The sequence below is a fragment of the Vombatus ursinus genome, unplaced genomic scaffold (assembly GCF_900497805.2).
Source record: "Vombatus ursinus unplaced genomic scaffold, bare-nosed wombat genome assembly UNPS02014903.1, whole genome shotgun sequence".
In the NCBI taxonomy this organism is placed as follows: Eukaryota; Metazoa; Chordata; class Mammalia; order Diprotodontia; family Vombatidae; genus Vombatus; species Vombatus ursinus.
The window spans coordinates 4,075,130-4,085,453 of NW_020954681.1; the positions used below are offsets into that span (position 1 = coordinate 4,075,130).

The 10,324-nt window shown below is 47.4% G+C and overlaps 1 pseudogene; it reads right to left on the reverse strand.

The window, feature by feature from the left end:
• Positions 1-3,474: 3,474 nt before the first annotated feature.
• The window catches only part of LOC114028946, a 62,813-nt pseudogene continuing 55,963 nt past the window's right edge, over positions 3,475-10,324 (reverse strand).

Consider the following 10,324-nt stretch of genomic DNA (forward strand, 5'->3'; position numbering starts at 1 on the left):
ATCATGAAAACATGTTTTGAAAACAAGCAGCTGAATTCAGTCAATGAAAGGGTTGATAACGGGTTCCTAATGAGGGGTTCTCAAAGTGGCCACTTATTTGCTTTTTCTCCCAAAAAGTTTGTTGTGTTTGTGTGTGTGTGTGTGTGTGTGTGTGTGTGTATGTGAGAGACAGAGACAGAGACAGAGAGAGAGAGAGAGAGAGAGAGAGAGAGAGAGAGAGAGAGAGTTGTAACTAGCCATAAATTTGTCTTAAGGATGGATGTGGCGACTCTATTCAGCAAAGGGAGATGTGCAATAACCCGGATATTTCCCTCCAACACTGAGTTAAGTACTCAAGGAGCATCTGTACCTCTCTAAATGGAAATTCTCTTGAGACAAATGCCTCCTCTTTTCAAGCTGGTCCTAGATTCCTCTGTTTGTCTGTCACAATTCTCCATAGAACGTACACGGTTCAGTAACTTTTAAAGAGCAATATTTCTCCCCCTACCTCATTCCATGACTACCCGAACAATAGAGCTACACAACCAAAATATCTTGTCTTTAAACTTGAGATTTTTTTCAGTCGGGTGGAAAAGAAAACCTGTGGTCCTGCCCCCTCCCAAACATTCAGATGAGCCCATTGTGAGAGCAGTCTTCTAGGGACCCACAAATTCCGAGGCTTTAATTCACTATTGACTCCAAAGTAATTTGTCCAGATCGGTTTTGTGCAGCAAACACTACTTGCAGACATGTTTTCTTATTTCCCAAGTGTCCAGACCCCAATCACTGCACAACTGCTGTCTGGCTCAAACTAATTCAGTCTGCTTTCTTGTAGCTTCTGACTTACCATAAACGACAGGATTCTGGCAGCATGGAGTTTGGGTTGGGAGGACCTCAATTTCAGCAGGAATGTCACGGATCATTTTGCAGCATACAAGCCACAGACAGATTTTGGAATCTGGATGCCTCAATATTAGATGACTCCCCTGGGTACTTGGCTGAGTATCTATCTTGTGGATAGAAAGTCTTGGTGTTAAAAAAAAAGTACTGGATATTCCACAAATACTGCTCTGAAGGCCAAGGAAAATACTCCACAAAGTTTAGTTACTTCCTTAAAGCTTAGCACACACAGCTAAGCTTCACACAGAGTAGCTTCTCATTAGATATTTGTCTATGACACTGAATGTATAAAAAATATAAAAACCTTAAGATTTATGGGTTTAAAAAAAGTTTTCTAAGTCATACCCAGGTATACCCCCTCACACACACCCAGAGACCCTTCCCTTGTAACAAAGGAAAACAGTTAAGCAAATTCATTGTTCACAGCAATCATATTGTCATCTGCTATTCCATACAACACTCTGCACCCATTGTACTGACCACACCTCTCCAAGGAAAGGAGAGGAGAGAGCACATTTCGTCATCTCTTCTCCAGGATCATAAGATTTAAAGCTGGCAGGGACCTCAGAGGTAATCTAGTAAAACTCTTATTACAACAGAGGAAACTGAGGCCCAGAGAGGAGAAGGGAGTTGAGTTGTATAATAAATTGGCAACTTTTTCTATGTGTGGCTTGTCTGAAGGCATGTTTTTATCAAATTATCAGATGCCACAACGCTGACAGGAATAGGTGACATGATGGATAATAGAATCCAGATTTTAAAATGATCTCAATAAGCTAGAATAATTCATCAAATCAGTTGGAATTTATTTGGGATAAATGCAAAATCTTTTTTTTTGGCAAGGGGTTAAGTGACTTGCTCAGGGTCACACAGCTAGTAAGTGTCAAGTTTCTGAGGCCTCAGGTCCTCCTGATTCCAGGGCCAGTGCTCTAACCATTGTGCTATCTAGCTGCCCCACAAAAACTTACATTTGTATTAAAAAACTCAAACTAGAAAGTTAGATTGGGGGGGGCAGATTAGGGTAGTTGGTTACAGCTTCAGTATAAGTCAGTAGTATGACACAGTGACCAGAAAAGCTGATGGAATCAATATGATCTTTAGATGAAGATGCCTCATGACCCAAGGAAGGAAGTTGGTGGGGCCACAGCTTGTGTCTAGGAGAGGCCAGCCAGGACAGTGAAAGAACCTGGAAATCAAGCCATATGAACATGATTTGAAGGAAATGGGGGTGTTTATCCTGAGAAGAAAGGACTTCTTGGGTGGACAGGAGGGATACAGGGATATTATACGCTTTCAAGTATGTGAAGGACATCATGTGGTTAAGAAGTGTGATCAGACTCATTTTGTTTAGCATTCCCTTCTGTGGGGAGAACTAAGTGTTTTAATTACAGATATAATGATATTGGCTTAGTGATGAGGAATAACTTCAGTATTAGAACTGTTAACTTGCCTTTGAAAGCAGTAAGCATTCACCATCACTGGAGAATTACCAGGGGTCAAAAAACTGCATGTGATATTCTACTTTGGTAGCTAGATACTGCAGTAATGGTAGAGTGAGGATAGAGTGCTGGACTTGGAATCAGGAAGACCTGAGTTCAAATCCAGCCTCAGACACTTAGTAGCTAGGTGATCTTGGGCAAATCATTTAATATGTTTGCCTTAGTTTCCTCAACTGTAAAATGGAGATAATAGGGGCAGCTAGGTGGTGCAGTGGATAGAGCACTGGCCCTGAAGTCAGGAGTACCTGAGTTCAAATCCAGCCTCAGACCAAACACTTGACACTAACTAGCTGTGTCACCTTGGGCAAGTCACTTAAACCCAATTGCCTTAAAAAAAAACTTAAAAAAATAAATAAAATGGAGATAATAGCACCTACATTGCAGGTTGTTGTGAGAATTAAAGGAAATATTTGCAAAATGCTTAACATAGTGTCTGCCTATTGGTTATGATTATACAGGTCATATGGGGACATCTGGTTCCCTTGATTCCTAGGGAAACTGAGTTCCAGGACTCTTTAGTAGAAAAGTTGTAGTCTCTATTGGATTGTAGTCTCTACTAGCTATGACTTTGGCACTTTAAAACATGCCTGCAAATATATTTGAAATTGTGAACCTAGGAAGTGTGCTACAAATATTATTATCCTCATACAAATAAGGAATACAGAACAGGAAAGGCTGCATGAACCAGAGGAGGAATTAACCTCATAGTCTTCCACAATCCCAAGTACCATCGCTAGCTCTTTAATCATTATATAAAGTCATTACATACAAAATAGAGCATAAAGAAGCTTTCTTTTCACTGCAGATGGGAATTCAACAAGCAGAAGTTATGAAATGGATTTCACAAACTTCAGGGCAGAGTTGGGCCTGGTTATTTATTCTAAGTGCCCTTAGTTGGGTGAAAGAGGGAGGAGGGTGTGAGTGGGGAGAGTTCACCCCAACCTCTGAAAGATAATAACATTTCATACAACACATTTTCATTGTTTCCCAGGGGAGTTGCTTTATTTATCAGATATCAGATATCAGATATCCAAATTTCTCCTATATTCATAGCACGTTGGTAATTTTCTCCCCTGATAAGATGGTCTGGGGTGTTTTAGTCAAATTTCAGTTCGGATCCTGTCATCTTTCTATAGATCTCCTTTATATCGTCGCAGGTGCTCTCAAAGTGAACCGTAGCATCGTAGCTGGTCATTACAAAGATCTGACTTTTGATCCCCGAGTCACTAGGCATGTGGAGGTCACTTTATGAAAAAGAATTTTTGCTCAATGGGCTCCAGGAGCTCCAGAGCCAGCTGGATTTCTTTTTCGGGGTCTTTACTCTCCACAGTTGTGCTCACCAGGGAGATGTACTTGCCCTGTGCAGCCACGTTGTGTACGAATGAAGTGAGGAAGATATAAATGTCCGATCTGCGGTTTGTCTGGGTGGAAGGGATGATGATGAGTCCCGAGTTGGCCCCGTTGGTATTTCTGATAGGGTGCCCAAGAATGTAGATGGCCCTGATGACCTGGCCGACCTTGCACACCCGCTCCGGCGCATAGCTGGGATCGCAAATCAGCTGCTTGCACCTGGCGATCTGATCCTTTGACCTGATGCCCACCACCCGGCCGTCCCGGATGAGTATCTCGTCCACCGGTTGGTTCATTAAGAAAACGCCCCCCTGGCTGGAGGTCAAAAGGCCGAAAGCCTGCGCCAGCTCTCCGATTCCGCAGCGCGGATAGAGGTACGGACTCTTCCCATCCTTCGCCAGGGATAACGTGTACAGTTGGATCTTCTCCAGGGTGTCGAGGCAGGAGTGGTCCAGATAGCTGTTGGTACGACTTAGGGCCAGGGCGTGTCCGGCAAAGTCCGTGACATCTTGGCCCAAGTCGAATCTACGGAAGAGATCTTTAAGGGTCATCTTCCGAAGATCCATCCCTTCGTAGGTGCGGGGGTCCTGCTTGTCGAAGTTAAGGGCGTACATGAAGAACTTGCGGAATCGGCGTTCCTCGAAGAGCCCCAACAGCCCGGAGGTCAGGGCCTCGCTCTCGGTCGAGGGCACTTTGTGAATCCGGTTGCTCTTGTACAGGAAGCCGGCGTCCACCACGCGGAAGTCCAGGAAGCGCAGCGCATCCAAGTGGGTCAGGATTTTCATCAGCTGCCCGCAGGCCATCAGGAACTTGGGCAGCAGGTCCACCTTCCAGGAGCGCCCGCGGCCCATGGTGGCAGGGGGCGAGCCGGACACGTTGAAGTGGCGGTAGGTGATGTTCAGCGGGCTCAGCGAGGCGCTGTCTCCGCCATGCTGGGCGCTGCGGTCCAGGTGAAGCACCTTCTTTCCGAGCGAGGCCAGGAGGCTCCCGAGGGCGCACTCCTTCAGCCCGGTGCCGAGGATGATGTCGTCATAGTCATAGAGGGGAAGTTTAATAAAAGTTTCTAATTAATTATTAGAAACAAGCTCCCTGCACCACACTGCCCTCCTTAACTGGAGGCAGCATCTGTCCCTTCTAAGTTTCCATCTCCTTTCTCAGGCTTTCCCTGAGGAGACTCCCTCTGCTTAGGTGCTTAGCCTTCACTTAAGACAGGGGAACTGCTAGCAGGTCAATCACCTTTAGCCAAAGGCTAAAAACAGACATGCCAGACAAATATTTGGAAACCTTAAGTTTTGGACACTTGGTTATCCCTCTAGCCCCTTCCCCCTTAAATAAATAAAATTAGAATTCTTTATTAAAATAGTTGAGAAGCAGCCTCACGTAGTGGAGGGAGGGCTGGCAAGAGGCCAGCCTGGTTTTATAACCTACCTCTGATGCATATTTGAGCTCTCAGTGCTCCAGACACCTAACTTGACAAGACTATAAAGTATAGGCAGGTGTTCATCTGCCTCACTGAAGGGAGACGCTTGGAGTTCCCTGAACTGTTGAAATTACAGGCTCTAAGTGCCCCCCCTCAACCCCCCCAAATTAAGCAGCATTAATAAGTGAACTAATACTAAAGGAGCAGGGTTTTTAAAACCCTTTTTTTTTCTTTTAAAGAAAAAAGTGGAGAGACAGTAAGTTCTATTCTCCAGTCCTTCAATGTTACCAGTAACCACTCAGTTCCAGCCAGATTAAACCTGCTTTGGTCCCTAGGTCTGAAGTAAAGAAGACTTCTTTCAAGTCAACAATCATTTTATTAGGTGCCTGTGCCAGGCAGAGGCAGCTAGATGGCTCAGTGGAGAGAGTACTGGACCTGGAGTCAGGAAGACCTAAGTTCAAATCTGACCTCAGACATTTATAGCTATGTGACCCTGGGCAAGTCACTTAACCTCTGTTGCCTTAATCCACCGGAGAAGGAAATGGCAAACCACCCCAGTATCTTTGCCATGAAAATCCCATGGACCCCATTGGCATGTTATGGCCCATGAGGTCATGAAGAGTCAGATACAATTGAAGCACAAAAGTGCCAGGCTCTGTGCTGTATGCCCTGAGGATACAAAGAAAGGCAAAAAGAGTACCTGCCCTCAGGGAGCTTACAGTCTAACAGGGGAGAGAGACTACACACACTTCGTACAAACAGGGTAAATTGGAGATAATCCACATGAGGAAGGCACTAGCATTAAGAAGGATCAAGAAAGGGAAGGATAAGGCACAGGTGAGGAGGGACAGAATTCCTGGTATGGAGGACGGCCAGTGAAATACTCAGGTAGGAGATGCAGTGCCCTGTGCTAGAAACGGCAAGGAGCCCTTTGTCACTGGATCTCAGAATGCTAAGTCAGTTTAAATTTTGGTCTTCAAGTCAGGCCTCCTGCTGGGCAAAGTTAGCCCACACCCCCTTCAGGCTGCCTGCTGGGCAAAGTCATCCCCCACTTTAGTCCTCTTCAGGCCCCCTGCTGGGCAAAGTTAGCCCCACCCCCCCAAACCCTCCACAGGCCCCATGCTGGGCTTGACGGAGAAGAGGCTTCTGAGGTTAGTGCCAAGTCTCTAGAACCCACAGTCAGTGAGAAAGGGAAGGCCTGGACTTACAAAAACCTGACTTAAAACCCACCTTCCCATACAAGGGGCTGTCCTGCCCTTCACTTGCCCTGACTCTGGGCACACCTGCCCTCCCACCAGCTGTCCTCCCCCAGGCCTGTGCACTCACTAGAGCAATCAGCCTCCCTTCCCGGGTTAAAATACTCAGAAGCCCTGGGTTCAGGTGTCAGCTCTGCTGCTAGCTGTCACTGGTCCCTTCTGTGGGCCTCAGCCTCCTCCCCTGTAAGATGGGGAGGACCTTTTTGTGTCAGGGACCCCTTCAATATTGGTGGAGCCCATGGACCCCTTCCTTGAACATTTTCAGTAATGCAAGGAAATGCTCAAGTTTAGTTAGCAGTTAGTGAATACAAAAATGTAATTTCTTTTCCATCCAAGGTCCCTGATTAAGAACTCTGGACTAGGTAGTCTTTTAAAAGCCCCTCCAGTTCTGACAAGCTCTGATTCTAGTCAGTGGGATGAGAAGGCAGAGATGAGCAAATGAAGGACCAGAGGTCACAGGAAGCTTTGCTTCATTCTGTGGTCACCTTCCTAACCCCACCCACCCCCTTAAACACACACACACACACACACACACACACACACACACCACTTCCAAAATGCACATAAATGATTCTGAAGGGGACCAGGTATAAGAGTGGACTGGATCAGGAAAATATCTTTTGGGAAAATGACTCCAAAGCCATGCTCTAGTGAAAATGTATTAGTGAAATGGTCTTTGTCTCTGCCCTTAAATGTGGAAGGTAGCTGCTCGAGGTTTTGAAAAGCACATGGGATTTGGAATCATACATGGTTCAGAAGATGAAGTTATGGTTTTGAGATTGTGTGACTTTGGGCCACTAGCTTCCCCTCTCCAGGCTCAAGTTGTTCCAATTGCCAAATTAGAGATTGAGAGGCATGGTGGGAAAAGGGCTAGTCTTGGGGTCAGGCCCAGAAGACCTTGGTTCAAATACTGCCTCTGACACCCACTGCCTTGGGGACCCTGGGCAAGTCAGGGAACCATTCATTCCCCAGGGCACATCTGTAAAGGTCGAGGGATGAAACAATACCTGTGGACCCTTCCTTCTCTACTCCCTAAAAGAATGAGAGAGTGAGACTAGAAGAGACCATGAAAGTGACTTCTGGCCCTAATCCAACCCAAGCTAATCCTAAAGGTTCATGATTGGGGAGGGGGGTGCTGTGCCCAACTCAGGCTCACAGGGTCAAGGATCTTCTACTAGAAGGTCCCTTCTAAGGCTGCCTGGCCCAACCCCCTCATTGAACAGGTGAACCTGAGAACCAGAAGAGGGAAAATCTCCATTTTGCCTGGGTCACCCAGGTATTAAGTGGCAAGGCCACAATTTGAACACAGGTTCACTGACTCCCAAGTCAGCAAGCTGTTGTCAAGGATGACATCACCCATTCCGAAGAGAAAAAGGGGAAAGAGGAGGGAAAGGGAAAGGAGGGAGGAAAGGGAAAGAGGAGGAGAGGAAAGATGGGGTGGGGAGGGAAAGAAAGAGGAGGGGAGGGAAAGGGGGAGAGAAGGAAAGGAGAACAGGGGGAGAAGAAAGAAGAGGTGGTAAAGGAAAAGTGGAGGGAAAGAAAGAACAGAGGGAGAGGAAAGAAGAAGAGGGGAGGGAAAAGGGGAGGAAAGGAGAACAGAGGGAGAGGAAAGAAGAGGTGGGGAGGAGAAAGAAGAGGAGAGGAGGGCAAGGAAAGCATGAAGGAGGGGCAAGGGCGAGGAAAGGAGCATAGGATCATAAATTTAGAGATGGAAAGAATTTAAGAGACCTTCTAGTCCAAATCCCTTCTTTTATAAAAGATGGAAAAGAAGCCCAAGAAAGTTAAATGACTTGCTCAGGTTCACACAGGTAGTAAAAACCAAAGATGGAATTTGAACTCATGTCCTCTGACTTCAGAGCCTCTGCTTTTTCCACTGTGGGGTTCTCTGCCTCTCGTGATCCCCAGGCAAGGAACGGGCTAGGGAGAGGGTGAGGGAGGCAGGAAAGAGGAAAGGGTGGAGAAGAAGAAGGCTGTAGGGAGAAGGGGAGGAGAAGGCTGGAGGGGGGAGGGGAGAAGGCTGGAGAGGGGAGGGGGAGGAGATCATAAGATAAACTTGGAGGTGGAGAGGACCACGGAGACCATAGTCCAGCCTCCCCTTCCTCCTTTTATAGGAGATGCAACTGAAGCCCAGGAAAGTTAAAGTGATTTCCCAAGGATGATACAGGTTGTAAACTCAAAGACGAGATTTAAACCCAAACCCTATGACTCCCAAGGCTCTGCTCTTTCCTCCAGGGAACCTCACATCCACTTAAGAAGAGGAGGGAAAGGACTGGGGGAAAGAGGAGAAATTTGGGAGGAGGGGCTAAGAGGGAAGTGTAGGGAGGGAAGGCGGAGGAAAAGGTGAGGAATTGGAGGCAGAGGAGAGGGAAAGGTGGGAGAAAAGAGTTTAGGGGCTGGCCAGGGAGAGGACAGGAGGCGAGTGACAAGGTGGTGAGAAGAAAGGATGGGTTTGGAGGGGAAAAGAAGAGTATGAGGAATGGAGGAATATAGGAAAGGGGAGAAAAGAAGGACTAGAAAGGAGGTGGAGAAATGAGAGTGTAAGAAAAGGTGGGAGAAGGAGAGAGAAGGAAAGGGAAGCAGGGAGGGAAAGGTACAGGATGAGCAGAGAAGTCTAGGCCAGAGGCTGCATAGTTCTGAGGCTCTGACCACCCAACCACATGCCCCTGTGCAGAGGGAGTATTGTGAGGCTGTCTTTCCTTTCTAAGTTTCAGTGTGGGAGAGGAAAGAAGAGGGGAGCATGGCTTGGAGGTGAATGAAAAGGGGCGTGGTGGCCTGGAGCATCTGGCCAGGTAAGGAGAAGGAAGGCTCACCAATCAGAGCCCAGGATGACAGGGGTGGGAACAGGGGCAGGCCTGGATGCATAAACACCTGACTTAAAACCCACCTCCCCATACAAGGGGCTGCTCTGCCCCTTCACCTGCTCTAACTCTGCCACCCTCCCACCAGCTGTCCTCCCCCGGGTCTGTGCTCTAGAGCAAGTAGCCTCCCTCCCCAGCTTAGAATATTCCAGAGCCCTGAGTTCTGGTGTCAGCTCTGCTGCTGTCACTGGTCCCTTCTCTGGGCCTCAGCCTACTCCCCTGGAAAAGGAGGGCATTGGGCTAGTTGGGATCTAAAGGGCCCTTCAGCTCTGACAGCCTGGGATTCCAGCCGTGGCTGAGGCTCAGGGGAGAGAGAATGCAGAGATGATGAAGCCAAGGGCAGGAAGGCACAGGGACCATCTGGCTTTGCTTCCTTCCATGGCCACTTTCCTAACTCTCATCCCACCCATTTTTTTCTCTAGATCCTGGAGGAAGCCAGGTGTGAGAGCGGGATGGATCAGAAAAAAAAAATCCATTGGGAAAACAACTCCAAAGCCAAACTCTACTGAAAGTGTGTTAGTAAAGTCATCTCTGCCTATGTAAAGGGCACAATGGCTTGTATATGTGGAAGGCAGCATGCTGAGTTAGAAAAGAGCATGGGTGAGATACAGGCCCTGGGTTCGATTCCCAATTTTTGCCACTAAATTCCCTGTGTGACCTCTCACCTCCCCCAAGCTACTCTCTCAGAGTTTACAGAACTGACAAATTGTATGTCTGCATAGGCTGAGGGATGAACTCCTACATCTGGCCCCTCCCCTGCCCTCAAAATATGGGAGCAGAACTAGGTGAGACTGCCAAGGATTATCCTGGAGGAAAGGGGGTGTAAGGTAAGGTGATAGGAGAGGTTGGGAAAGGGGGAAGAAAGGGGAGCAGAGAAAGAAGAGAGGACGGCATGGGGAGGAGGAAGGGCAAGAGTGCATCACAGGGTCATAAAATTAATCTTCCAGGGCCCACAGAGTCCACCAGTCCAACAGCCATGAAACCGAAGGCCAGGAAAGTTCAGTGACTTGTCTGATATTACAAATGTGAGAAATCAAAGATGGTATTTGGTCCCAGGTCCTC